The sequence below is a fragment of the Salmo salar genome, chromosome ssa12 (genome assembly GCF_905237065.1).
Source record: "Salmo salar chromosome ssa12, Ssal_v3.1, whole genome shotgun sequence".
In the NCBI taxonomy this organism is placed as follows: domain Eukaryota; kingdom Metazoa; phylum Chordata; class Actinopteri; order Salmoniformes; family Salmonidae; genus Salmo; species Salmo salar.
This window is the reverse complement of record NC_059453.1, coordinates 63,307,624-63,332,661: the sequence shown is the minus strand read 5'-3', so window position 1 is coordinate 63,332,661 and position 25,038 is coordinate 63,307,624. Positions and strand designations below refer to the sequence as shown.

Here is a 25,038-nt window from a genome sequence, read left to right as displayed (position 1 = left end):
GGCTCAGCTGCAATGGGTCACAAACCCAAAACCTTTTCAACTCAACCTAGTGGAGGCAAGAAAAAGTGTATAACCTGGCTTTGGGTACCTTACTTCTTGCAAGAATTAGAGGCAGTGTGAGGGCAAAGCTGAAAGTGTGGGCCCAAACCCCCCTGTTGCTGAGTCTATTCTCCCCAAGACTACTTCTGACTATATTTCAAGTCATTCCAAGCAGGGTTTTGGGATAAGTTTTCAACCAGCAATAATCACTCCTCAGCTGGACCTCACAGGTTATGATATCGCCTCTGCGAAAGAATATCAGGATACAGCTACTCAAACTGTTTGCAGTATCTCGCACAGCTTTCAGCAAACTGTATTATTTTTTGTTACATTGGTATGTCTAGCAGTTAGCCCCTACCTAACACTTTGGTGGATTCTTGATTGCATGTAATTAATGACAAGGTGGGGTCCTTGTTCCATAGATGTTAACTTTTTTCCTGTACAAAACCAATATCGAGAGCAAAGCACTTTGGGTAATCAGCACCACTGGCTCAGCTGCAATGGGTCGCGAACCCAAAACCTTTTCAATTAAATCTTGCTGTCACTGCCTCTAGTGGAGGCAAGAAGAAGTGTGTAAAGTGGCTTTGGTTAACTTACTTCTTGCAACAATTAGAGGCAGTGTCGGGGCAAAGCTGAAATTGTGGGCCCAAACCCTCTATTGCTGAGTTTATTCTCCCCAAGACTACTTCTGACTATATTTCAAGTCATTCCAAGCAGGGTTTTGGGATAAGTTTTCAACCAGCAATAATCACTCCTCAGCTGGACCTCACAGGTTATGATATCGCCTCTGCGAAAGAATATCAGGATACAGCTACTCAAACTGTTTGCAGTATCTCGCACAGCTTTCAGCAAACTGTATTATTTTTTGTTACATCGGTATGTCTAGCAGTTAGCCCCTACCTAACACTTTGGTGGATTCTTGATCGCATGTAATTAATGACAAGGTGGGGTACTTGTTCCATAGATGTTACCTTTTTTCCTGTACAAAACCAATATCGAGAGCAAAGCACTTTGGGTAATCTGCACCACTGGCTCAGCTGCAATGGGTCGCGAACCCAAAACCTTTTCAATTCAATCTTCTGTCACTGCCTCTAGTGGAGGCAAGAAGAAGTGTGTAAAGTGGCTTTGGTTAACTTACTTCTTGCAACAATTAGAGGCAGTGTGGGGGCAAAGCTGAAATTGTGGGCCCAAACCCCCTATTGCTGAGTCTATTCTCCCCAAGACTACTTCTGACTATATTTCAAGTCATTCCAAGCAGGGTTTTGGGATAAGTTTTCAACCAGCAATAATCACTCCTCAGCTGGACCTCACAGGTTATGATATCGCCTCTGCGAAAGAATATCAGGATACAGCTACTCAAACTGTTTGCAGTATCTCGCACAGCTTTCAGCAAACTGTATTATTTTTTGTTACATTGGTATGTCTAGCAGTTAGCCCCTACCTAACACTTTGGTGGATTCTTGATTGCATGTAATTAATGGCAAGGTGGGGTCCTTGTTCCATAGATGTTACCTTTTTTCCTGTACAAAACCAATATCGAGAGCAAAGCACTTTGGGTAATCAGCACCACTGGCTCAGCTGCAATGGGTCGCGAACCCAAAACCTTTTCAATTAAATCTTGCTGTCGCTGCCTCTAGTGGAGGCAAGAAGAAGTGTGTAAAGTGGCTTTGGTTAACTTACTTCTTGCAACAATTAGAGGCAGTGTCGGGGCAAAGCTGAAATTGTGGGCCCAAACCCTCTATTGCTGAGTTTATTCTCCCCAACACTACTTCTGACACAGCGTATGTTACTGCCACCTTTTTCTGTTTCTACCTAGTTGCAAGATAATGGTCACCTGTCTGCTGAAACATCAAACATTTTGAAGAGGAAATGAGTTTGATGCAGTCCATCTTTGGTCTTGGCACTATCTTCTCTTTCATATATATAGTAGTCTCACATGAGACTATCAAAAATTGCCAGGGATGACTATATTTCAAGTCGCCCCAAGCGGGGTATTGGGTTAAGTTTTCAACCAGCAATAATCACGCCTCAGATGGACTTCATAGGCTATGATATCGCCACTGCAAAAGAATGTCAAATTACAGCTACTCAAACTGTTTGCAGTGTCTTGCACAGCTTCTCCGTTAACGGTATTATTGTGTTTTTACATCGGAATGTCTAGAAGTTCGCCCCCCTACTTAACACTTTGGTGGATTCTTGATCACATGTAATTCATGGCAAGGTGGGGTACTTATACAATAGATGTTACTTTTTTCCAGTAGTAAAAAAACTATATCGAGAGCAAAGCATTTTGGGTAATCTGCAGCACTGGCTCAGCTGCAATGGGTCACAAACCCAAAACCTTTTCAACTCAACCTAGTGGAGGCAAGAAAAAGTGTATAACCTGGCTTTGGGTACCTTACTTCTTGCAAGAATTAGAGGCAGTGTGAGGGCAAAGCTGAAAGTGTGGGCCCAAACCCCCCTGTTGCTGAGTCTATTCTCCCCAAGACTACTTCTGACTATATTTCAAGTCATTCCAAGCAGGGTTTTGGGATAAGTTTTCAACCAGCAATAATCACTCCTCAGCTGGACCTCACAGGTTATGATATCGCCTCTGCGAAAGAATATCAGGATACAGCTACTCAAACTGTTTGCAGTATCTCGCACAGCTTTCAGCAAACTGTATTATTTTTTGTTACATTGGTATGTCTAGCAGTTAGCCCCTACCTAACACTTTGGTGGATTCTTGATTGCATGTAATTAATGGCAAGGTGGGGTCCTTGTTCCATAGATGTTACCTTTTTTCCTGTACAAAACCAATATCGAGAGCAAAGCACTTTGGGTAATCAGCACCACTGGCTCAGCTGCAATGGGTCGCGAACCCAAAACCTTTTCAATTAAATCTTGCTGTCACTGCCTCTAGTGGAGGCAAGAAGAAGTGTGTAAAGTGGCTTTGGTTAACTTACTTCTTGCAACAATTAGAGGCAGTGTCGGGGCAAAGCTGAAATTGTGGGCCCAAACCCTCTATTGCTGAGTTTATTCTCCCCAAGACTACTTCTGACTATATTTCAAGTCATTCCAAGCAGGGTTTTGGGATAAGTTTTCAACCAGCAATAATCACTCCTCAGCTGGACCTCACAGGTTATGATATCGCCTCTGCGAAAGAATATCAGGATACAGCTACTCAAACTGTTTGCAGTATCTCGCACAGCTTTCAGCAAACTGTATTATTTTTTGTTACATTGGTATGTCTAGCAGTTAGCCCCTACCTAACACTTTGGTGGATTCTTGATTGCATGTAATTAATGGCAAGGTGGGGTCCTTGTTCCATAGATGTTACCTTTTTCCTGTACAAAACCAATATCGAGAGCAAAGCACTTTGGGTAATCAGCACCACTGGCTCAGCTGCAATGGGTCGCGAACCCAAAACCTTTTCAATTAAATCTTGCTGTCGCTGCCTCTAGTGGAGGCAAGAAGAAGTGTGTAAAGTGGCTTTGGTTAACTTACTTCTTGCAACAATTAGAGGCAGTGTCGGGGCAAAGCTGAAATTGTGGGCCCAAACCCTCTATTGCTGAGTTTATTCTCCCCAACACTACTTCTGACACAGCGTATGTTACTGCCACCTTTTTTCTGTTTCTACCTAGTTGCAAGATAATGGTCACCTGTCTGCTGAAACATCAAACATTTTGAAGAGGAAATGAGTTTGATGCAGTCCATCTTTGGTCTTGGCACTATCTTCTCTTTCATATATATAGTAGTCTCACATGAGACTATCAAAAATTGCCAGGGATGACTATATTTCAAGTCGCCCCAAGCGGGGTATTGGGTTAAGTTTTCAACCAGCAATAATCACGCCTCAGATGGACTTCATAGGCTATGATATCGCCACTGCAAAAGAATGTCAAATTACAGCTACTCAAACTGTTTGCAGTGTCTTGCACAGCTTCTCCGTTAACGGTATTATTGTGTTTTTACATCGGAATGTCTAGAAGTTCGCCCCCTACTTAACACTTTGGTGGATTCTTGATCACATGTAATTCATGGCAAGGTGGGGTACTTATACAATAGATGTTACTTTTTTCCAGTAGTAAAAAAAACTATATCGAGAGCAAAGCATTTTGGGTAATCTGCAGCACTGGCTCAGCTGCAATGGGTCACAAACCCAAAACCTTTTCAACTCAACCTAGTGGAGGCAAGAAAAAGTGTATAACCTGGCTTTGGGTACCTTACTTCTTGCAAGAATTAGAGGCAGTGTGAGGGCAAAGCTGAAAGTGTGGGCCCAAACCCCCCTGTTGCTGAGTCTATTCTCCCCAAGACTACTTCTGACTATATTTCAAGTCATTCCAAGCAGGGTTTTGGGATAAGTTTTCAACCAGCAATAATCACTCCTCAGCTGGACCTCACAGGTTATGATATCGCCTCTGCGAAAGAATATCAGGATACAGCTACTCAAACTGTTTGCAGTATCTCGCACAGCTTTCAGCAAACTGTATTATTTTTTGTTACATTGGTATGTCTAGCAGTTAGCCCCTACCTAACACTTTGGTGGATTCTTGATTGCATGTAATTAATGGCAAGGTGGGGTCCTTGTTCCATAGATGTTACCTTTTTTCCTGTACAAAACCAATATCGAGAGCAAAGCACTTTGGGTAATCAGCACCACTGGCTCAGCTGCAATGGGTCGCGAACCCAAAACCTTTTCAATTAAATCTTGCTGTCGATGCCTCTAGTGGAGGCAAGAAGAAGTGTGTAAAGTGGCTTTGGTTAACTTACTTCTTGCAACAATTAGAGGCAGTGTCGGGGCAAAGCTGAAATTGTGGGCCCAAACCCTCTATTGCTGAGTTTATTCTCCCCAACACTACTTCTGACACAGCGTATGTTACTGCCACCTTTTTTCTGTTTCTACCTAGTTGCAAGATAATGTTCACCTGTCTGCTGAAACATCAAACATTTTGAAGAGGAAATGAGTTTGATGCAGTCCTTCTTTGGTCTTGGCACTGTCTTCTCTTTCTCATATATAGCAGTCTCACATGAGACTATCAAAAATTGCCAGGGTTGACTATATTTCAAGTCGCCCCATATCGGGGTATTGGGTTAAGTTTTCAACCAGCAATAATCACACCTCAGATGGACTTCATAGGCTATGATATTGCCACTGCAAAAGAATGTCAAATTACAGCTACTCAAACTGTTTGCAGTGTCTTGCACAGCTTCTCCGTTAACGGTATTATTGTGTTTTTACATCGGAATATCTAGAAGTTCGCCCCCTACTTAACACTTTGGTGGATTATTGATCACATGTAATTCATGGCAAGGTGGGGTACTTATACAATAGATGTTACTTTTTCCAGTAGTAAAAAAAACTATATCGAGAGCAAAGCATTTTGGGTAATCTGCAGCACTGGCTCAGCTGCAATGGGTCACAAACCCAAAACCTTTTCAACTCAACCTAGTGGAGGCAAGAAAAAGTGTATAACCTGGCTTTGGGTACCTTACTTCTTGCAAGAATTAGAGGCAGTGTGAGGGCAAAGCTGAAAGTGTGGGCCCAAACCCCCCTGTTGCTGAGTCTATTCTCCCCAAGACTACTTCTGACTATATTTCAAGTCATTCCAAGCAGGGTTTTGGGATAAGTTTTCAACCAGCAATAATCACTCCTCAGCTGGACCTCACAGGTTATGATATCGCCTCTGCGAAAGAATATCAGGATACAGCAACTCAAACTGTTTGCAGTATCTCGCACAGCTTTCAGCAAACTGTATTATTTTTTGTTACATTGGTATGTCTAGCAGTTAGCCCCTACCTAACACTTTGGTGGATTCTTGATTGCATGTAATTAATGGCAAGGTGGGGTCCTTGTTCCATAGATGTTACCTTTTTTCCTGTACAAAACCAATATCGAGAGCAAAGCACTTTGGGTAATCAGCACCACTGGCTCAGCTGCAATGGGTCGCGAACCCAAAACCTTTTCAATTAAATCTTGCTGTCGCTGCCTCTAGTGGAGGCAAGAAGAAGTGTGTAAAGTGGCTTTGGTTAACTTACTTCTTGCAACAATTAGAGGCAGTGTCGGGGCAAAGCTGAAATTGTGGGCCCAAACCCTCTATTGCTGAGTTTATTCTCCCCAACACTACTTCTGACACAGCGTATGCTACTGCCACCTTTTTTCTGTTTCTACCTAGTTGCAAGATAATGTTCACCTGTCTGCTGAAACATCAAACATTTTGAAGAGAAAATGAGTTTGATGCAGTCCATCTTTGGTCTTGGCACTATCTTCTCTTTTACATTTATAGCAGTCTCACATGAGACTATCAAAAATTGCCAGGGATGACTATATTTCAAGTTGCCCCAAGCAGGGTATTGGGTTAAGTTTTCAACCAGCAATAATCACACCTTAGATGGACTTCATAGGCTATGATATCGCCACTGCAAAAGAATGTCAAATTACAGCTACTCAAACTGTTTGCAGTGTCTTGCACAGCTTCTCCGTTAACGGTATTATTGTGTTTTTACATCGGAATGTCTAGAAGTTCGCCCCCCTACTTAACACTTTGGTGGATTCTTGATCACATGTAATTCATGGCAAGGTGGGGTACTTATACAATAGATGTTACTTTTTTCCAGTAGTAAAAAAAACTATATCGAGAGCAAAGCATTTTGGGTAATCTGCAGCACTGGCTCAGCTGCAATGGGTCACAAACCCAAAACCTTTTCAACTCAACCTAGTGGAGGCAAGAAAAAGTGTATAACCTGGCTTTGGGTACCTTACTTCTTGCAAGAATTAGAGGCAGTGTGAGGGCAAAGCTGAAAGTGTGGGCCCAAACCCCCCTGTTGCTGAGTCTATTCTCCCCAAGACTACTTCTGACTATATTTCAAGTCATTCCAAGCAGGGTTTTGGGATAAGTTTTCAACCAGCAATAATCACTCCTCAGCTGGACCTCACAGGTTATGATATCGCCTCTGCGAAAGAATATCAGGATACAGCTACTCAAACTGTTTGCAGTATCTCGCACAGCTTTCAGCAAACTGTATTATTTTTTGTTACATTGGTATGTCTAGCAGTTAGCCCCTACCTAACACTTTGGTGGATTCTTGATTGCATGTAATTAATTGCAAGGTGGGGTCCTTGTTCCATAGATGTTACCTTTTTCCTGTACAAAAGCAATATCGAGAGCAAAGCACTTTGGGTAATCAGCACCACTGGCTCAGCTGCAATGGGTCGCGAACCCAAAACCTTTTCAATTAAATCTTGCTGTCGCTGCCTCTAGTGGAGGCAAGAAGAAGTGTGTAAAGTGGCTTTGGTTAACTTACTTCTTGCAACAATTAGAGGCAGTGTCGGGGCAAAGCTGAAATTGTGGGCCCAAACCCTCTATTGCTGAGTTTATTCTCCCCAACACTACTTCTGACACAGCGTATGCTACTGCCACCTTTTTCTGTTTCTACCTAGTTGCAAGATAATGTTCACCTGTCTGCTGAAACATCAAACATTTTGAAGAGGAAATGAGTTTGATGCAGTCCATCTTTGGTCTTGGCACTGTCTTCTCTTTCACATATATAGCAGTCTCACATGAGACTATCAAAAATTGCCAGGGATGACTATATTTCAAGTCGCCCCAATCGGGGTATTGGGTTAAGTTTTCAACCAGCAATAATCACGCCTCAGATGGACTTCATAGGCTATGATATCGCCACTGCAAAAGAATGTCAAATTACAGCTACTCAAACTGTTTGCAGTGTCTTGCACAGCTTCTCCGTTAACGGTATTATTGTGTTTTTACATCGGAATGTCTAGAAGTTCGCCCCCCTACTTAACACTTTGGTGGATTCTTGATCACATGTAATTCATGGCAAGGTGGGGTACTTATACAATAGATGTTACCTTTTTCCAGTAGTAAAAAAACTATATCGAGAGCAAAGCATTTTGGGTAATCTGCAGCACTGGCTCAGCTGCAATGGGTCACAAACCCAAAACCTTTTCAACTCAACCTAGTGGAGGCAAGAAAAAGTGTATAACCTGGCTTTGGGTACCTTACTTCTTGCAAGAATTAGAGGCAGTGTGAGGGCAAAGCTGAAAGTGTGGGCCCAAACCCCCTGTTGCTGAGTCTATTCTCCCCAAGACTACTTCTGACTATATTTCAAGTCATTCCAAGCAGGGTTTTGGGATAAGTTTTCAACCAGCAATAATCACTCCTCAGCTGGACCTCACAGGCTATGATATCGCCTCTGCAAAAGAATGTCAGGAATACAGCTACTCAAACTGTTTGCAGTGTCTCGCACAGCTTCTCCGCAAACTGTATTATTGTGTTTTTACATTGGTATGTCTAGCAGTTCGCCCCCTACCTAACACTTTGGTGGATTCTTGATCACATGTAATTCATGACAAGGTGGGGTCCTTGTTCAATAGATGTTACCTTTTTTCCTGTACAAAACCAATATCGAGAGCAAAGCACTTTGGGTAATCAGCACCACTGGCTCAGCTGCAATGGGTCGCAAACCCAAAACCTTTTCAACTCAACCTAGTGGAGGCAAGAAAAAGTGTGTAACGTGGCTTTGGTTAACTTACTTCTTGCAACAATTAGAGGCAGTGTGGGGGCAAAGCTGAAATTGTGGGCCCAAACCCCCTATTGCTGAGTCTATTCTCCCCAAGACTACTTCTGACTATATTTCAAGTCATTCCAAGCAGGGTTTTGGGATAAGTTTTCAACCAGCAATAATCACTCCTCAGCTGGACCTCACAGGTTATGATATCGCCTCTGCGAAAGAATATCAGGATACAGCTACTCAAACTGTTTGCAGTATCTCGCACAGCTTTCAGCAAACTGTATTATTTTTTGTTACATTGGTATGTCTAGCAGTTAGCCCCTACCTAACACTTTGGTGGATTCTTGATTGCATGTAATTAATGGCAAGGTGGGGTCCTTGTTCCATAGATGTTACCTTTTTTCCTGTACAAAACCAATATCGAGAGCAAAGCACTTTGGGTAATCAGCACCACTGGCTCAGCTGCAATGGGTCGCGAACCCAAAACCTTTTCAATTAAATCTTGCTGTCACTGCCTCTAGTGGAGGCAAGAAGAAGTGTGTAAAGTGGCTTTGGTTAACTTACTTCTTGCAACAATTAGAGGCAGTGTCGGGGCAAAGCTGAAATTGTGGGCCCAAACCCTCTATTGCTGAGTTTATTCTCCCCAACACTACTTCTGACACAGCGTATGCTACTGCCACCTTTTTTCTGTTTCTACCTAGTTGCAAGATAATGTTCACCTGTCTGCTGAAACATCAAACATTTTGAAGAGGAAATGAGTTTGATGCAGTCCATCTTTGGTCTTGGCACTATCTTCTCTTTCACATATATAGCAGTCTCACATGAGACTATCAAAAATTGCCAGGGATGACTATATTTCAAGTCGCCCCAAGCGGGGTATTGGGTTAAGTTTTCAACCAGCAATAATCACGCCTCAGATGGACTTCATAGGCTATGATATCGCCACTGCAAAAGAATGTCAAATTACAGCTACTCAAACTGTTTGCAGTGTCTTGCACAGCTTCTCCGTTAACGGTATTATTGTGTTTTTACATCGGAATGTCTAGAAGTTCGCCCCCTACTTAACACTTTGGTGGATTCTTGATCACATGTAATTCATGGCAAGGTGGGGTACTTATACAATAGATGTTACTTTTTTCCAGTAGTAAAAAAACTATATCGAGAGCAAAGCATTTTGGGTAATCTGCAGCACTGGCTCAGCTGCAATGGGTCACAAACCCAAAACCTTTTCAACTCAACCTAGTGGAGGCAAGAAAAAGTGTATAACCTGGCTTTGGGTACCTTACTTCTTGCAAGAATTAGAGGCAGTGTGAGGGCAAAGCTGAAAGTGTGGGCCCGAACCCCCCTGTTGCTGAGTCTATTCTCCCCAAGACTACTTCTGACTATATTTCAAGTCATTCCAAGCAGGGTTTTGGGATAAGTTTTCAACCAGCAATAATCACTCCTCAGCTGGACCTCACAGGTTATGATATCGCCTCTGCGAAAGAATATCAGGATACAGCTACTCAAACTGTTTGCAGTATCTCGCACAGCTTTCAGCAAACTGTATTATTTTTTGTTACATTGGTATGTCTAGCAGTTAGCCCCTACCTAACACTTTGGTGGATTCTTGATTGCATGTAATTAATGGCAAGGTGGGGTCCTTGTTCAATAGATGTTACCTTTTTTCCTGTACAAAACCAATATCGAGAGCAAAGCCCTTTGGGTAATCATCACCACTGGCTCAGCTGCAATGGGTCGCGAACCCAAAACCTTTTCAATTAAATCTTGCTGTCGCTGCCTCTAGTGGAGGCAAGAAGAAGTGTGTAAAGTGGCTTTGGTTAACTTACTTCTTGCAACAATTAGAGGCAGTGTCGGGGCAAAGCTGAAATTGTGGGCCCAAACCCTCTATTGCTGAGTTTATTCTCCCCAACACTACTTCTGACACAGCGTATGCTACTGCCACCTTTTTCTGTTTCTACCTAGTTGCAAGATAATGTTCACCTGTCTGCTGAAACATCAAACATTTTGAAGAGGAAATGAGTTTGATGCAGTCCATCTTTGGTCTTGGCACTATCTTCTCTTTCACATATATAGCAGTCTCACATGAGACTATCAAAAATTGCCAGGGATGACTATATTTCAAGTCGCCCCAAGCGGGGTATTGGGTTAAGTTTTCAACCAGCAATAATCACGCCTCAGATGGACTTCATAGGCTATGATATCGCCACTGCAAAAGAATGTCAAATTACAGCTACTCAAACTGTTTGCAGTGTCTTGCACAGCTTCTCCGTTAACGGTATTATTGTGTTTTTACATCGGAATGTCTAGAAGTTCGCCCCCTACTTAACACTTTGGTGGATTCTTGATCACATGTAATTCATGGCAAGGTGGGGTACTTATACAATAGATGTTACTTTTTTCCAGTAGTAAAAAACTATATCGAGAGCAAAGCATTTTGGGTAATCTGCAGCACTGGCTCAGCTGCAATGGGTCACAAACCCAAAACCTTTTCAACTCAACCTAGTGGAGGCAAGAAAAAGTGTATAACCTGGCTTTGGGTACCTTACTTCTTGCAAGAATTAGAGGCAGTGTGAGGGCAAAGCTGAAAGTGTGGGCCCGAACCCCCCTGTTGCTGAGTCTATTCTCCCCAAGACTACTTCTGACTATATTTCAAGTCATTCCAAGCAGGGTTTTGGGATAAGTTTTCAACCAGCAATAATCACTCCTCAGCTGGACCTCACAGGTTATGATATCGCCTCTGCGAAAGAATATCAGGATACAGCTACTCAAACTGTTTGCAGTATCTCGCACAGCTTTCAGCAAACTGTATTATTTTTTGTTACATTGGTATGTCTAGCAGTTAGCCCCTACCTAACACTTTGGTGGATTCTTGATTGCATGTAATTAATGGCAAGGTGGGGTCCTTGTTCCATAGATGTTACCTTTTTTCCTGTACAAAACCAATATCGAGAGCAAAGCACTTTGGGTAATCATCACCACTGGCTCAGCTGCAATGGGTCGCGAACCCAAAACCTTTTCAATTAAATCTTGCTGTCGCTGCCTCTAGTGGAGGCAAGAAGAAGTGTGTAAAGTGGCTTTGGTTAACTTACTTCTTGCAACAATTAGAGGCAGTGTCGGGGCAAAGCTGAAATTGTGGGCCCAAACCCTCTATTGCTGAGTTTATTCTCCCCAACACTACTTCTGACACAGCGTATGCTACTGCCACCTTTTTTCTGTTTCTACCTAGTTGCAAGATAATGTTCACCTGTCTGCTGAAACATCAAACATTTTGAAGAGGAAATGAGTTTGATGCAGTCCATCTTTGGTCTTGGCACTATCTTCTCTTTCACATATATAGCAGTCTCACATGAGACTATCAAAAATTGCCAGGGATGACTATATTTCAAGTCGCCCCAAGCGGGGTATTGGGTTAAGTTTTCAACCAGCAATAATCACGCCTCAGATGGACTTCATAGGCTATGATATCGCCACTGCAAAAGAATGTCAAATTACAGCTACTCAAACTGTTTGCAGTGTCTTGCACAGCTTCTCCGTTAACGGTATTATTGTGTTTTTACATCGGAATGTCTAGAAGTTCGCCCCCTACTTAACACTTTGGTGGATTCTTGATCACATGTAATTCATGGCAAGGTGGGGTACTTATACAATAGATGTTACTTTTTTCCAGTAGTAAAAAAACTATATCGAGAGCAAAGCATTTTGGGTAATCTGCAGCACTGGCTCAGCTGCAATGGGTCACAAACCCAAAACCTTTTCAACTCAACCTAGTGGAGGCAAGAAAAAGTGTATAACCTGGCTTTGGGTACCTTACTTCTTGCAAGAATTAGAGGCAGTGTGAGGGCAAAGCTGAAAGTGTGGGCCCAAACCCCCCTGTTGCTGAGTCTATTCTCCCCAAGACTACTTCTGACTATATTTCAAGTCATTCCAAGCAGGGTTTTGGGATAAGTTTTCAACCAGCAATAATCACTCCTCAGCTGGACCTCACAGGTTATGATATCGCCTCTGCGAAAGAATATCAGGATACAGCTACTCAAACTGTTTGCAGTATCTCGCACAGCTTTCAGCAAACTGTATTATTTTTTGTTACATTGGTATGTCTAGCAGTTAGCCCCTACCTAACACTTTGGTGGATTCTTGATTGCATGTAATTAATGGCAAGGTGGGGTCCTTGTTCCATAGATGTTACCTTTTTTCCTGTACAAAACCAATATCGAGAGCAAAGCACTTTGGGTAATCAGCACCACTGGCTCAGCTGCAATGGGTCGCGAACCCAAAACCTTTTCAATTAAATCTTGCTGTCGCTGCCTCTAGTGGAGGCAAGAAGAAGTGTGTAAAGTGGCTTTGGTTAACTTACTTCTTGCAACAATTAGAGGCAGTGTCGGGGCAAAGCTGAAATTGTGGGCCCAAACCCTCTATTGCTGAGTTTATTCTCCCCAACACTACTTCTGACACAGCGTATGCTACTGCCACCTTTTTCTGTTTCTACCTAGTTGCAAGATAATGTTCACCTGTCTGCTGAAACATCAAACATTTTGAAGAGGAAATGAGTTTGATGCAGTCCATCTTTGGTCTTGGCACTATCTTCTCTTTCACATATATAGCAGTCTCACATGAGACTATCAAAAATTGCCAGGGATGACTATATTTCAAGTCGCCCCAAGCGGGGTATTGGGTTAAGTTTTCAACCAGCAATAATCACGCCTCAGATGGACTTCATAGGCTATGATATCGCCACTGCAAAAGAATGTCAAATTACAGCTACTCAAACTGTTTGCAGTGTCTTGCACAGCTTCTCCGTTAACGGTATTATTGTGTTTTTACATCGGAATGTCTAGAAGTTCGCCCCCTACTTAACACTTTGGTGGATTCTTGATCACATGTAATTCATGGCAAGGTGGGGTACTTATACAATAGATGTTACTTTTTTCCAGTAGTAAAAAAACTATATCGAGAGCAAAGCATTTTGGGTAATCTGCAGCACTGGCTCAGCTGCAATGGGTCACAAACCCAAAACCTTTTCAACTCAACCTAGTGGAGGCAAGAAAAAGTGTATAACCTGGCTTTGGGTACCTTACTTCTTGCAAGAATTAGAGGCAGTGTGAGGGCAAAGCTGAAAGTGTGGGCCCAAACCCCCCTGTTGCTGAGTCTATTCTCCCCAAGACTACTTCTGACTATATTTCAAGTCATTCCAAGCAGGGTTTTGGGATAAGTTTTCAACCAGCAATAATCACTCCTCAGCTGGACCTCACAGGTTATGATATCGCCTCTGCGAAAGAATATCAGGATACAGCTACTCAAACTGTTTGCAGTATCTCGCACAGCTTTCAGCAAACTGTATTATTTTTTGTTACATTGGTATGTCTAGCAGTTAGCCCCTACCTAACACTTTGGTGGATTCTTGATTGCATGTAATTAATGGCAAGGTGGGGTCCTTGTTCCATAGATGTTACCTTTTTTCCTGTACAAAACCAATATCGAGAGCAAAGCACTTTGGGTAATCATCACCACTGGCTCAGCTGCAATGGGTCGCGAACCCAAAACCTTTTCAATTAAATCTTGCTGTCACTGCCTCTAGTGGAGGAAAGAAGAAGAAGTGTGTAAAGTGGCTTTGGTTAACTTACTTCTTGCAACAATTAGAGGCAGTGTCGGGGCAAAGCTGAAATTGTGGGCCCAAACCCTCTATTGCTGAGTTTATTCTCCCCAACACTACTTCTGACACAGCATATGCTACTGCCACCTTTTTTCTGTTTCTACCTAGTTGCAAGATAATGTTCACCTGTCTGCTGAAACATCAAACATTTTGAAGAGGAAATGAGTTTGATGCAGTCCATCTTTGGTCTTGGCACTATCTTCTCTTTCACATATATAGCAGTCTCACATGAGACTATCAAAAATTGCCAGGGATGACTATATTTCAAGTCGCCCCAAGCGGGGTATTGGGTTAAGTTTTCAACCAGCAATAATCACGCCTCAGATGGACTTCATAGGCTATGATATCGCCACTGCAAAAGAATGTCAAATTACAGCTACTCAAACTGTTTGCAGTGTCTTGCACAGCTTCTCCGTTAACGGTATTATTGTGTTTTTACATCGGAATGTCTAGAAGTTCGCCCCCTACTTAACACTTTGGTGGATTCTTGATCACATGTAATTCATGGCAAGGTGGGGTACTTATACAATAGATGTTACTTTTTTCCAGTAGTAAAAAAACTATATCGAGAGCAAAGCATTTTGGGTAATCTGCAGCACTGGCTCAGCTGCAATGGGTCACAAACCCAAAACCTTTTCAACTCAACCTAGTGGAGGCAAGAAAAAGTGTATAACCTGGCTTTGGGTACCTTACTTCTTGCAAGAATTAGAGGCAGTGTGAGGGCAAAGCTGAAAGTGTGGGCCCAAACCCCCCTGTTGCTGAGTCTATTCTCCCCAAGACTACTTCTGACTATATTTCAAGTCATTCCAAGCAGGGTTTTGGGATAAGTTTTCAACCAGCAATAATCACTCCTCAGCTGGACCTCACAGGTTATGATATCGCCTCTGCGAAAGAATATCAGGATACAGCTACTCAAACTGTTTGCAGTATCTCGCACAGCTTTCAGCAAACTGTATTATTTTTTGTTACATTGGTATGTCTAGCAGTTAGCCCCTACCTAACACTTTGGTGGATTCTTGATTGCATGTAATTAATGGCAAGGTGGGGTCCTTGTTCCATAGATGTTACCTTTTTTCCTGTACAAAACCAATATCGAGAGCAAAGCACTTTGGGTAATCATCACCACTGGCTCAGCTGCAATGGGTCGCGAACCCAAAACCTTTTCAATTAAATCTTGCTGTCACTGCCTCTAGTGGAGGCAAGAAGAAGTGTGTAAAGTGGCTTTGGTTAACTTACTTCTTGCAACAATTAGAGGCAGTGTCGGGGCAAAGCTGAAATTGTGGGCCCAAACCCTCTATTGCTGAGTTTATTCTCCCCAACACTACTTCTGACACAGCGTATGCTACTGCCACCTTTTTTCTGTTTCTACCTAATTGCAAGATAATGTTCACCTGTCTGCTGAAACATCAAACATTTTGAAGAGGAAATTAGTTTGATGCAGTCCATCTTTGGTCTTGGCACTATCTTCTCTTTCACATATATAGCAGTCTCACATAAGACTATCAAAAATTGCCAGGTAAGACTATATTTCAAGTCGCCCCAAGCGGGGTATTGGGTTAAGTTTTCAACCAGCAATAATCACGCCTCAGATGGACTTCATAGGCTATGATATCGCCACTGCAAAAGAATGTCAAATTACAGCTACTCAAACTGTTTGCAGTGTCTTGCACAGCTTCTCCGTTAACGGTATTATTGTGTTTTTACATCGGAATGTCTAGAAGTTCGCCCCCTACTTAACACTTTGGTGGATTCTTGATCACATGTAATTCATGGCAAGGTGGGGTACTTATACAATAGATGTTACTTTTTTCCAGTAGTAAAAAAAAATATATCGAGAGCAAAGCATTTTGGGTAATCTGCAGCACTGGCTCAGCTGCAATGGGTCACAAACCCAAAACCTTTTCAACTCAACCTAGTGGAGGCAAGAAAAAGTGTATAACCTGGCTTTGGGTACCTTACTTCTTGCAAGAATTAGAGGCAGTGTGAGGGCAAAGCTGAAAGTGTGGGCCCGAACCCCCCTGTTGCTGAGTCTATTCTCCCCAAGACTACTTCTGACTATATTTCAAGTCATTCCAAGCAGGGTTTTGGGATAAGTTTTCAACCAGCAATAATCACTCCTCAGCTGGACCTCACAGGTTATGATATCGCGTCTGCAAAAGAATATCAGGATACAGCTACTCAAACTGTTTGCAGTATCCTGCACAGCTTTCAGCAAACTGTATTATTTTTTGTTACATTGGTATGTCTAGCAGTTAGCCCCTACCTAACACTTTGGTGGATTCTTGATTGCATGTAATTAATGGCAAGGTGGGGTCCTTGTTCAATAGATGTTACCTTTTTTCCTGTACAAAACCAATATCGAGAGCAAAGCCCTTTGGGTAATCATCACCACTGGCTCAGCTGCAATGGGTCGCGAACCCAAAACCTTTTCAATTAAATCTTGCTGTCGCTGCCTCTAGTGGAGGCAAGAAGAAGTGTGTAAAGTGGCTTTGGTTAACTTACTTCTTGCAACAATTAGAGGCAGTGTCGGGGCAAAGCTGAAATTGTGGGCCCAAACCCTCTATTGCTGAGTTTATTCTCCCCAACACTACTTCTGACACAGCGTATGCTACTGCCACCTTTTTTCTGTTTCTACCTAATTGCAAGATAATGTTCACCTGTCTGCTGAAACATCAAACATTTTGAAGAGGAAATGAGTTTGATGCAGTCCATCTTTGGTCTTGGCACTATCTTCTCTTTCACATATATAGCAGTCTCACATGAGACTATCAAAAATTGCCAGGGATGACTATATTTCAAGTCGCCCCAAGCGGGGTATTGGGTTAAGTTTTCAACCAGCAATAATCACGCCTCAGATGGACTTCATAGGCTATGATATCGCCACTGCAAAAGAATGTCAAATTACAGCTACTCAAACTGTTTGCAGTGTCTTGCACAGCTTCTCCGTTAACGGTATTATTGTGTTTTTACATCGGAATGTCTAGAAGTTCGCCCCCTACTTAACACTTTGGTGGATTCTTGATCACATGTAATTCATGGCAAGGTGGGGTACTTATACAATAGATGTTACTTTTTTCCAGTAGTAAAAAAACTATATCGAGAGCAAAGCATTTTGGGTAATCTGCAGCACTGGCTCAGCTGCAATGGGTCACAAACCCAAAACCTTTTCAACTCAACCTAGTGGAGGCAAGAAAAAGTGTATAACCTGGCTTTGGGTACCTTACTTCTTGCAAGAATTAGAGGCAGTGTGAGGGCAAAGCTGAAAGTGTGGGCCCAAACCCCCCTGTTGCTGAGTCTATTCTCCCCAAGACTACTTCTGACTATATTTCAAGTCATTCCAAGCAGGGTTTTGGGATAAGTTTTCAACCAGCAATAATCACTCCTCAGCTGGACCTCACAGGTTATGATATCGCCTCTGCGAAAGAATATCAGGATACAGCTACTCAAACTGTTTGCAGTATCTCGCACAGCTTTCAGCAAACTGTATTATTTTTTGTTACATTGGTATGTCTAGCAGTTAGCCCCTACCTAACACTTTGGTGGATTCTTGATTGCATGTAATTAATGGCAAGGTGGGGTCCTTGTTCCATAGATGTTACCTTTTTTCCTGTACAAAACCAATATCGAGAGCAAAGCACTTTGGGTAATCAGCACCACTGGCTCAGCTGCAATGGGTCGCGAACCCAAAACCTTTTCAATTAAATCTTGCTGTCGCTGCCTCTAGTGGAGGCAAGAAGAAGTGTGTAAAGTGGCTTTGGTTAACTTACTTCTTGCAACAATTAGAGGCAGTGTCGGGGCAAAGCTGAAATTGTGGGCCCAAACCCTCTATTGCTGAGTTTATTCTCCCCAACACTACTTCTGACACAGCGTATGCTACTGCCACCTTTTTTCTGTTTCTACCTAGTTGCAAGATAATGTTCAGCTGTCTGCTGAAACATCAAACATTTTGAAGAGGAAATTAGTTTGATGCAGTCCATCTTTGGTCTTGGCACTATCTTCTCTTTCACATATATAGCAGTCTCACATAAGACTATCAAAAATTGCCAGGGAAGACTATATTTCAAGTCGCCCCAAGCGGGGTATTGGGTTAAGTTTTCAACCAGCAATAATCACGCCTCAGATGGACTTCATAGGCTATGATATCGCCACTGCAAAAGAATGTCAAATTAAAGCTACTCAAACTGTTTGCAGTGTCATGCACAGCTTCTCCGTTAACGGTATTATTGTGTTTTTACATCGGAATGTCTAGAAGTTCGCCCCCTACTTAACACTTTGGTGGATTCTTGATCACATGTAATTCATGGCAAGGTGGGGTACTTATACAATAGATGTTACTTTTTTCCAGTAGTAAAAAAAAATATATCGAGAGCAAAGCATTTTGGGTAATCTGCAGCACTGGCTCAGCTGCAATGGGTCACAAACCCAAAACCTTTTCAACTCAACCTAGTGGAGGCAAGAAAAAGTGTATAACCTGGCTTTGGGTACCTTACTTCTTGCAAGAATTAGAGGCAGTGTGAGGGCAAAGCTGAAAGTGTGGGCCCAAACCCCCCTGTTGCTGAGTCTATTCTCCCCAAGACTACTTCTGACTATATTTCAAGTCATTCCAAGCAGGGTTTTGGGATAAGTTTTCAACCAGCAATAATCACTCCTCAGCTGGACCTCACAGGTTATGATATCGCGTCTGCAAAAGAATATCAGGATACAGCTACTCAAACTGTTTGCAGTATCCTGCACAGCTTTCAGCAAACTGTATTATTTTTTGTTACATTGGTATGTCTAGCAGTTAGCCCCTACCTAACACTTTGGTGGATTCTTGATTGCATGTAATTAATGGCAAGGTGGGGTCCTTGTTCCATAGATGTTACCTTTTTTCCTGTACAAAACCAATATCGAGAGCAAAGCACTTTGGGTAATCAGCACCACTGGCTCAGCTGCAATGGGTCGCGAACCCAAAACCCTTTCAATTAAATCTTGCTGTCGCTGCCTCTAGTGGAGGCAAGAAGAAGTGTGTAAAGTGGCTTTGGTTAACTTACTTCTTGCAACAATTAGAGGCAGTGTCGGGGCAAAGCTGAAATTGTGGGCCCAAACCCTCTATTGCTGAGTTTATTCTCCCCAACACTACTTCTGACACAGCGTATGCTACTGCCACCTTTTTTCTGTTTCTACCTAGTTGCAAGATAATGTTCACCTGTCTGCTGAAACATCAAACATTTTGAAGAGGAAATGAGTTTGATGCAGTCCATCTTTGGTCTTGGCACTATCTTCTCTTTCACATATATAGCAGTCTCACATGAGACTATCAAAAATTGCCAGGGATGACTATATTTCAAGTCGCCCCAAGCGGGGTATTGGGTTAAGTTTTCAACCAGCAATAATCACGCCTCAGATGGACTTCATAGGCTATGATATCGCCACTGCAAAAGAATGTCAAATTACAGCTACTCAAACTGTTTGCAGTGTCTTGCACAGCTTCTCCGTTAACGGTATTATTGTGTTTTTACATCGGAATGTCTAGAAGTTCGCCCCCTACTTAACACTTTGGTGGATTCTTGATCACATGTAATTCATGGCAAGGTGGGGTACTTATACAATAGATGTTACTTTTTTCCAGTAGTAAAAAAACTATATCGAGAGCAAAGCATTTTGGGTAATCTGCAGCACTGGCTCAGCTGCAATGGGTCACAAACCCAAAACCTTTTCAACTCAACCTAGTGGAGGCAAGAAAAAGTGTATAACCTGGCTTTGGGTACCTTACTTCTTGCAAGAATTAGAGGCAGTGTGAGGGCAAAGCTGAAAGTGTGGGCCCAAACCCCCTGTTGCTGAGTCTATTCTCCCCAAGACTACTTCTGACTATATTTCAAGTCATTCCAAGCAGGGTTTTGGGATAAGTTTTCAACCAGCAATAATCACTCCTCAGCTGGACCTCACAGGTTATGATATCGCCTCTGCGAAAGAATATCAGGATACAGCTACTCAAACTGTTTGCAGTATCTCGCACAGCTTTCAGCAAACTGTATTATTTTTTGTTACATTGGTATGTCTAGCAGTTAGCCCCTACCTAACACTTTGGTGGATTCTTGATTGCATGTAATTAATGGCAAGGTGGGGTCCTTGTTCCATAGATGTTACCTTTTTTCCTGTACAAAACCAATATCGAGAGCAAAGCACTTTGGGTAATCAGCACCACTGGCTCAGCTGCAATGGGTCGCGAACCCAAAACCTTTTCAATTAAATCTTGCTGTCACTGCCTCTAGTGGAGGCAAGAAGAAGTGTGTAAAGTGGCTTTGGTTAACTTACTTCTTGCAACAATTAGAGGCAGTGTCGGGGCAAAGCTGAAATTGTGGGCCCAAACCCTCTATTGCTGAGTTTATTCTCCCCAACACTACTTCTGACACAGCGTATGCTACTGCCACCTTTTTTCTGTTTCTACCTAGTTGCAAGATAATGTTCACCTGTCTGCTGAAACATCAAACATTTTGAAGAGGAAATGAGTTTGATGCAGTCCATCTTTGGTCTTGGCACTATCTTCTCTTTCACATATATAGCAGTCTCACATGAGACTATCAAAAATTGCCAGGGATGACTATATTTCAAGTCGCCCCAAGCGGGGTATTGGGTTAAGTTTTCAACCAGCAATAATCACGCCTCAGATGGACTTCATAGGCTATGATATCGCCACTGCAAAAGAATGTCAAATTACAGCTACTCAAACTGTTTGCAGTGTCTTGCACAGCTTCTCCGTTAACGGTATTATTGTGTTTTTACATCGGAATGTCTAGAAGTTCGCCCCCTACTTAACACTTTGGTGGATTCTTGATCACATGTAATTCATGGCAAGGTGGGGTACTTATACAATAGATGTTACTTTTTTCCAGTAGTAAAAAAACTATATCGAGAGCAAAGCATTTTGGGTAATCTGCAGCACTGGCTCAGCTGCAATGGGTCACAAACCCAAAACCTTTTCAACTCAACCTAGTGGAGGCAAGAAAAAGTGTATAACCTGGCTTTGGGTACCTTACTTCTTGCAAGAATTAGAGGCAGTGTGAGGGCAAAGCTGAAAGTGTGGGCCCAAACCCCCTGTTGCTGAGTCTATTCTCCCCAAGACTACTTCTGACTATATTTCAAGTCATTCCAAGCAGGGTTTTGGGATAAGTTTTCAACCAGCAATAATCACTCCTCAGCTGGACCTCACAGGTTATGATATCGCCTCTGCGAAAGAATATCAGGATACAGCTACTCAAACTGTTTGCAGTATCTCGCACAGCTTTCAGCAAACTGTATTATTTTTTGTTACATTGGTATGTCTAGCAGTTAGCCCCTACCTAACACTTTGGTGGATTCTTGATTGCATGTAATTAATGGCAAGGTGGGGTCCTTGTTCCATAGATGTTACCTTTTTTCCTGTACAAAACCAATATCGAGAGCAAAGCACTTTGGGTAATCATCACCACTGGCTCAGCTGCAATGGGTCGCGAACCCAAAACCTTTTCAATTAAATCTTGCTGTCACTGCCTCTAGTGGAGGCAAGAAGAAGTGTGTAAAGTGGCTTTGGTTAACTTACTTCTTGCAACAATTAGAGGCAGTGTCGGGGCAAAGCTGAAATTGTGGGCCCAAACCCTCTATTGCTGAGTTTATTCTCCCCAACACTACTTCTGACACAGCGTATGCTACTGCCACCTTTTTTCTGTTTCTACCTAATTGCAAGATAATGTTCACCTGTCTGCTGAAACATCAAACATTTTGAAGAGGAAATGAGTTTGATGCAGTCCATCTTTGGTCTTGGCACTATCTTCTCTTTCACATATATAGCAGTCTCACATGAGACTATCAAAAATTGCCAGGGATGACTATATTTCAAGTCGCCCCAAGCGGGGTATTGGGTTAAGTTTTCAACCAGCAATAATCACGCCTCAGATGGACTTCATAGGCTATGATATCGCCACTGCAAAAGAATGTCAAATTACAGCTACTCAAACTGTTTGCAGTGTCTTGCACAGCTTCTCCGTTAACGGTATTATTGTGTTTTTACATCGGAATGTCTAGAAGTTCGCCCCCCTACTTAACACTTTGGTGGATTCTTGATCACATGTAATTCATGGCAAGGTGGGGTACTTATACAATAGATGTTACTTTTTTCCAGTAGTAAAAAAACTATATCGAGAGCAAAGCATTTTGGGTAATCTGCAGCACTGGCTCAGCTGCAATGGGTCACAAACCCAAAACCTTTTCAACTCAACCTAGTGGAGGCAAGAAAAAGTGTATAACCTGGCTTTGGGTACCTTACTTCTTGCAAGAATTAGAGGCAGTGTGAGGGCAAAGCTGAAAGTGTGGGCCCAAACCCCCTGTTGCTGAGTCTATTCTCCCCAAGACTACTTCTGACTATATTTCAAGTCATTCCAAGCAGGGTTTTGGGATAAGTTTTCAACCAGCAATAATCACTCCTCAGCTGGACCTCACAGGTTATGATATCGCCTCTGCGAAAGAATATCAGGATACAGCTACTCAAACTGTTTGCAGTATCTCGCACAGCTTTCAGCAAACTGTATTATTTTTTGTTACATTGGTATGTCTAGCAGTTAGCCCCTACCTAACACTTTGGTGGATTCTTGATTGCATGTAATTAATGGCAAGGTGGGGTCCTTGTTCCATAGATGTTACCTTTTTTCCTGTACAAAACCAATATCGAGAGCAAAGCACTTTGGGTAATCAGCACCACTGGCTCAGCTGCAATGGGTCGCGAACCCAAAACCTTTTCAATTAAATCTTGCTGTCACTGCCTCTAGTGGAGGCAAGAAGAAGTGTGTAAAGTGGCTTTGGTTAACTTACTTCTTGCAACAATTAGAGGCAGTGTCGGGGCAAAGCTGAAATTGTGGGCCCAAACCCTCTATTGCTGAGTTTATTCTCCCCAACACTACTTCTGACACAGCGTATGCTACTGCCACCTTTTTTCTGTTTCTACCTAGTTGCAAGATAATGTTCACCTGTCTGCTGAAACATCAAACATTTTGAAGAGGAAATGAGTTTGATGCAGTCCATCTTTGGTCTTGGCACTATCTTCTCTTTCACATATATAGCAGTCTCACATGAGACTATCAAAAATTGCCAGGGATGACTATATTTCAAGTCGCCCCAAGCGGGGTATTGGGTTAAGTTTTCAACCAGCAATAATCACGCCTCAGATGGACTTCATAGGCTATGATATCGCCACTGCAAAAGAATGTCAAATTACAGCTACTCAAACTGTTTGCAGTGTCTTGCACAGCTTCTCCGTTAACGGTATTATTGTGTTTTTACATCGGAATGTCTAGAAGTTCGCCCCCTACTTAACACTTTGGTGGATTCTTGATCACATGTAATTCATGGCAAGGTGGGGTACTTATACAATAGATGTTACTTTTTTCCAGTAGTAAAAAAACTATATCGAGAGCAAAGCATTTTGGGTAATCTGCAGCACTGGCTCAGCTGCAATGGGTCACAAACCCAAAACCTTTTCAACTCAACCTAGTGGAGGCAAGAAAAAGTGTATAACCTGGCTTTGGGTACCTTACTTCTTGCAAGAATTAGAGGCAGTGTGAGGGCAAAGCTGAAAGTGTGGGCCCAAACCCCCCTGTTGCTGAGTCTATTCTCCCCAAGACTACTTCTGACTATATTTCAAGTCATTCCAAGCAGGGTTTTGGGATAAGTTTTCAACCAGCAATAATCACTCCTCAGCTGGACCTCACAGGTTATGATATCGCCTCTGCGAAAGAATATCAGGATACAGCTACTCAAACTGTTTGCAGTATCTCGCACAGCTTTCAGCAAACTGTATTATTTTTTGTTACATTGGTATGTCTAGCAGTTAGCCCCTACCTAACACTTTGGTGGATTCTTGATTGCATGTAATTAATGGCAAGGTGGGGTCCTTGTTCCATAGATGTTACCTTTTTTCCTGTACAAAACCAATATCGAGAGCAAAGCACTTTGGGTAATCATCACCACTGGCTCAGCTGCAATGGGTCGCGAACCCAAAACCTTTTCAATTAAATCTTGCTGTCACTGCCTCTAGTGGAGGCAAGAAGAAGTGTGTAAAGTGGCTTTGGTTAACTTACTTCTTGCAACAATTAGAGGCAGTGTCGGGGCAAAGCTGAAATTGTGGGCCCAAACCCTCTATTGCTGAGTTTATTCTCCCCAACACTACTTCTGACACAGCGTATGCTACTGCCACCTTTTTTCTGTTTCTACCTAATTGCAAGATAATGTTCACCTGTCTGCTGAAACATCAAACATTTTGAAGAGGAAATGAGTTTGATGCAGTCCATCTTTGGTCTTGGCACTATCTTCTCTTTCACATATATAGCAGTCTCACATGAGACTATCAAAAATTGCCAGGGATGACTATATTTCAAGTCGCCCCAAGCGGGGTATTGGGTTAAGTTTTCAACCAGCAATAATCACGCCTCAGATGGACTTCATAGGCTATGATATCGCCACTGCAAAAGAATGTCAAATTACAGCTACTCAAACTGTTTGCAGTGTCTTGCACAGCTTCTCCGTTAACGGTATTATTGTGTTTTTACATCGGAATGTCTAGAAGTTCGCCCCCTACTTAACACTTTGGTGGATTCTTGATCACATGTAATTCATGGCAAGGTGGGGTACTTATACAATAGATGTTACTTTTTTCCAGTAGTAAAAAAACTATATCGAGAGCAAAGCATTTTGGGTAATCTGCAGCACTGGCTCAGCTGCAATGGGTCACAAACCCAAAACCTTTTCAACTCAACCTAGTGGAGGCAAGAAAAAGTGTATAACCTGGCTTTGGGTACCTTACTTCTTGCAAGAATTAGAGG

The 25,038-nt window shown here is 42.4% G+C and overlaps 40 non-coding genes across 40 annotated transcripts; all 40 read right to left on the bottom strand.

Moving 5' to 3' along the window:
- Positions 1–160: 160 nt before the first annotated feature.
- Positions 161–296, bottom strand: LOC123725726 (U4 spliceosomal RNA). Its single transcript, XR_006758240.1, has one exon. It is a non-coding gene; the product is annotated as a U4 spliceosomal RNA (small nuclear RNA).
- A 406-nt stretch (positions 297–702) lies between these two features.
- LOC123725687 (U4 spliceosomal RNA) lies at positions 703–838 on the bottom strand. Its single transcript, XR_006758203.1, has one exon. It is a non-coding gene; the product is annotated as a U4 spliceosomal RNA (small nuclear RNA).
- A 405-nt stretch (positions 839–1,243) lies between these two features.
- On the bottom strand, positions 1,244–1,379 carry LOC123725751 (U4 spliceosomal RNA). The gene has a single exon (XR_006758265.1). It is a non-coding gene; the product is annotated as a U4 spliceosomal RNA (small nuclear RNA).
- Positions 1,380–1,969: 590 nt separating this feature from the next.
- On the bottom strand, positions 1,970–2,111 carry LOC123725830 (U4 spliceosomal RNA). Its single transcript, XR_006758343.1, has one exon. It is a non-coding gene; the product is annotated as a U4 spliceosomal RNA (small nuclear RNA).
- A 397-nt stretch (positions 2,112–2,508) lies between these two features.
- On the bottom strand, positions 2,509–2,644 carry LOC123725724 (U4 spliceosomal RNA). The gene has a single exon (XR_006758239.1). It is a non-coding gene; the product is annotated as a U4 spliceosomal RNA (small nuclear RNA).
- A 406-nt stretch (positions 2,645–3,050) lies between these two features.
- Positions 3,051–3,186, bottom strand: LOC123725686 (U4 spliceosomal RNA). The gene has a single exon (XR_006758202.1). It is a non-coding gene; the product is annotated as a U4 spliceosomal RNA (small nuclear RNA).
- Positions 3,187–3,776: 590 nt separating this feature from the next.
- On the bottom strand, positions 3,777–3,918 carry LOC123725829 (U4 spliceosomal RNA). Its single transcript, XR_006758342.1, has one exon. It is a non-coding gene; the product is annotated as a U4 spliceosomal RNA (small nuclear RNA).
- Positions 3,919–4,315: 397 nt separating this feature from the next.
- LOC123725746 (U4 spliceosomal RNA) lies at positions 4,316–4,451 on the bottom strand. Its single transcript, XR_006758260.1, has one exon. It is a non-coding gene; the product is annotated as a U4 spliceosomal RNA (small nuclear RNA).
- A 591-nt stretch (positions 4,452–5,042) lies between these two features.
- LOC123725680 (U4 spliceosomal RNA) lies at positions 5,043–5,185 on the bottom strand. The gene has a single exon (XR_006758197.1). It is a non-coding gene; the product is annotated as a U4 spliceosomal RNA (small nuclear RNA).
- A 396-nt stretch (positions 5,186–5,581) lies between these two features.
- LOC123725745 (U4 spliceosomal RNA) lies at positions 5,582–5,717 on the bottom strand. The gene has a single exon (XR_006758259.1). It is a non-coding gene; the product is annotated as a U4 spliceosomal RNA (small nuclear RNA).
- A 591-nt stretch (positions 5,718–6,308) lies between these two features.
- LOC123725681 (U4 spliceosomal RNA) lies at positions 6,309–6,450 on the bottom strand. The gene has a single exon (XR_006758198.1). It is a non-coding gene; the product is annotated as a U4 spliceosomal RNA (small nuclear RNA).
- Positions 6,451–6,848: 398 nt separating this feature from the next.
- Positions 6,849–6,984, bottom strand: LOC123725744 (U4 spliceosomal RNA). The gene has a single exon (XR_006758258.1). It is a non-coding gene; the product is annotated as a U4 spliceosomal RNA (small nuclear RNA).
- Positions 6,985–7,573: 589 nt separating this feature from the next.
- On the bottom strand, positions 7,574–7,715 carry LOC123725676 (U4 spliceosomal RNA). Its single transcript, XR_006758193.1, has one exon. It is a non-coding gene; the product is annotated as a U4 spliceosomal RNA (small nuclear RNA).
- Positions 7,716–8,111: 396 nt separating this feature from the next.
- On the bottom strand, positions 8,112–8,247 carry LOC123725689 (U4 spliceosomal RNA). Its single transcript, XR_006758205.1, has one exon. It is a non-coding gene; the product is annotated as a U4 spliceosomal RNA (small nuclear RNA).
- A 394-nt stretch (positions 8,248–8,641) lies between these two features.
- Positions 8,642–8,777, bottom strand: LOC123725750 (U4 spliceosomal RNA). The gene has a single exon (XR_006758264.1). It is a non-coding gene; the product is annotated as a U4 spliceosomal RNA (small nuclear RNA).
- Positions 8,778–9,368: 591 nt separating this feature from the next.
- LOC123725828 (U4 spliceosomal RNA) lies at positions 9,369–9,510 on the bottom strand. Its single transcript, XR_006758341.1, has one exon. It is a non-coding gene; the product is annotated as a U4 spliceosomal RNA (small nuclear RNA).
- Positions 9,511–9,906: 396 nt separating this feature from the next.
- On the bottom strand, positions 9,907–10,042 carry LOC123725723 (U4 spliceosomal RNA). Its single transcript, XR_006758238.1, has one exon. It is a non-coding gene; the product is annotated as a U4 spliceosomal RNA (small nuclear RNA).
- Positions 10,043–10,632: 590 nt separating this feature from the next.
- Positions 10,633–10,774, bottom strand: LOC123725827 (U4 spliceosomal RNA). The gene has a single exon (XR_006758340.1). It is a non-coding gene; the product is annotated as a U4 spliceosomal RNA (small nuclear RNA).
- A 395-nt stretch (positions 10,775–11,169) lies between these two features.
- Positions 11,170–11,305, bottom strand: LOC123725743 (U4 spliceosomal RNA). Its single transcript, XR_006758257.1, has one exon. It is a non-coding gene; the product is annotated as a U4 spliceosomal RNA (small nuclear RNA).
- A 591-nt stretch (positions 11,306–11,896) lies between these two features.
- LOC123725826 (U4 spliceosomal RNA) lies at positions 11,897–12,038 on the bottom strand. The gene has a single exon (XR_006758339.1). It is a non-coding gene; the product is annotated as a U4 spliceosomal RNA (small nuclear RNA).
- Positions 12,039–12,434: 396 nt separating this feature from the next.
- Positions 12,435–12,570, bottom strand: LOC123725722 (U4 spliceosomal RNA). Its single transcript, XR_006758237.1, has one exon. It is a non-coding gene; the product is annotated as a U4 spliceosomal RNA (small nuclear RNA).
- Positions 12,571–13,160: 590 nt separating this feature from the next.
- Positions 13,161–13,302, bottom strand: LOC123725825 (U4 spliceosomal RNA). Its single transcript, XR_006758338.1, has one exon. It is a non-coding gene; the product is annotated as a U4 spliceosomal RNA (small nuclear RNA).
- Positions 13,303–13,698: 396 nt separating this feature from the next.
- Positions 13,699–13,834, bottom strand: LOC123725721 (U4 spliceosomal RNA). The gene has a single exon (XR_006758236.1). It is a non-coding gene; the product is annotated as a U4 spliceosomal RNA (small nuclear RNA).
- Positions 13,835–14,428: 594 nt separating this feature from the next.
- Positions 14,429–14,570, bottom strand: LOC123725824 (U4 spliceosomal RNA). The gene has a single exon (XR_006758337.1). It is a non-coding gene; the product is annotated as a U4 spliceosomal RNA (small nuclear RNA).
- A 396-nt stretch (positions 14,571–14,966) lies between these two features.
- On the bottom strand, positions 14,967–15,102 carry LOC123725720 (U4 spliceosomal RNA). The gene has a single exon (XR_006758235.1). It is a non-coding gene; the product is annotated as a U4 spliceosomal RNA (small nuclear RNA).
- Positions 15,103–15,693: 591 nt separating this feature from the next.
- LOC123725674 (U4 spliceosomal RNA) lies at positions 15,694–15,835 on the bottom strand. Its single transcript, XR_006758191.1, has one exon. It is a non-coding gene; the product is annotated as a U4 spliceosomal RNA (small nuclear RNA).
- A 397-nt stretch (positions 15,836–16,232) lies between these two features.
- Positions 16,233–16,368, bottom strand: LOC123725753 (U4 spliceosomal RNA). Its single transcript, XR_006758267.1, has one exon. It is a non-coding gene; the product is annotated as a U4 spliceosomal RNA (small nuclear RNA).
- Positions 16,369–16,959: 591 nt separating this feature from the next.
- Positions 16,960–17,101, bottom strand: LOC123725823 (U4 spliceosomal RNA). Its single transcript, XR_006758336.1, has one exon. It is a non-coding gene; the product is annotated as a U4 spliceosomal RNA (small nuclear RNA).
- A 396-nt stretch (positions 17,102–17,497) lies between these two features.
- On the bottom strand, positions 17,498–17,633 carry LOC123725719 (U4 spliceosomal RNA). Its single transcript, XR_006758234.1, has one exon. It is a non-coding gene; the product is annotated as a U4 spliceosomal RNA (small nuclear RNA).
- A 591-nt stretch (positions 17,634–18,224) lies between these two features.
- Positions 18,225–18,366, bottom strand: LOC123725672 (U4 spliceosomal RNA). Its single transcript, XR_006758189.1, has one exon. It is a non-coding gene; the product is annotated as a U4 spliceosomal RNA (small nuclear RNA).
- Positions 18,367–18,763: 397 nt separating this feature from the next.
- Positions 18,764–18,899, bottom strand: LOC123725752 (U4 spliceosomal RNA). Its single transcript, XR_006758266.1, has one exon. It is a non-coding gene; the product is annotated as a U4 spliceosomal RNA (small nuclear RNA).
- A 591-nt stretch (positions 18,900–19,490) lies between these two features.
- Positions 19,491–19,632, bottom strand: LOC123725822 (U4 spliceosomal RNA). The gene has a single exon (XR_006758335.1). It is a non-coding gene; the product is annotated as a U4 spliceosomal RNA (small nuclear RNA).
- Positions 19,633–20,027: 395 nt separating this feature from the next.
- On the bottom strand, positions 20,028–20,163 carry LOC123725718 (U4 spliceosomal RNA). The gene has a single exon (XR_006758233.1). It is a non-coding gene; the product is annotated as a U4 spliceosomal RNA (small nuclear RNA).
- A 591-nt stretch (positions 20,164–20,754) lies between these two features.
- LOC123725821 (U4 spliceosomal RNA) lies at positions 20,755–20,896 on the bottom strand. Its single transcript, XR_006758334.1, has one exon. It is a non-coding gene; the product is annotated as a U4 spliceosomal RNA (small nuclear RNA).
- Positions 20,897–21,291: 395 nt separating this feature from the next.
- Positions 21,292–21,427, bottom strand: LOC123725717 (U4 spliceosomal RNA). The gene has a single exon (XR_006758232.1). It is a non-coding gene; the product is annotated as a U4 spliceosomal RNA (small nuclear RNA).
- A 591-nt stretch (positions 21,428–22,018) lies between these two features.
- Positions 22,019–22,160, bottom strand: LOC123725820 (U4 spliceosomal RNA). Its single transcript, XR_006758333.1, has one exon. It is a non-coding gene; the product is annotated as a U4 spliceosomal RNA (small nuclear RNA).
- A 396-nt stretch (positions 22,161–22,556) lies between these two features.
- Positions 22,557–22,692, bottom strand: LOC123725716 (U4 spliceosomal RNA). The gene has a single exon (XR_006758231.1). It is a non-coding gene; the product is annotated as a U4 spliceosomal RNA (small nuclear RNA).
- A 591-nt stretch (positions 22,693–23,283) lies between these two features.
- On the bottom strand, positions 23,284–23,425 carry LOC123725819 (U4 spliceosomal RNA). Its single transcript, XR_006758332.1, has one exon. It is a non-coding gene; the product is annotated as a U4 spliceosomal RNA (small nuclear RNA).
- Positions 23,426–23,821: 396 nt separating this feature from the next.
- Positions 23,822–23,957, bottom strand: LOC123725715 (U4 spliceosomal RNA). Its single transcript, XR_006758230.1, has one exon. It is a non-coding gene; the product is annotated as a U4 spliceosomal RNA (small nuclear RNA).
- A 591-nt stretch (positions 23,958–24,548) lies between these two features.
- On the bottom strand, positions 24,549–24,690 carry LOC123725818 (U4 spliceosomal RNA). Its single transcript, XR_006758331.1, has one exon. It is a non-coding gene; the product is annotated as a U4 spliceosomal RNA (small nuclear RNA).
- Between the last annotated feature and the right edge of the window lie 348 nt (positions 24,691–25,038).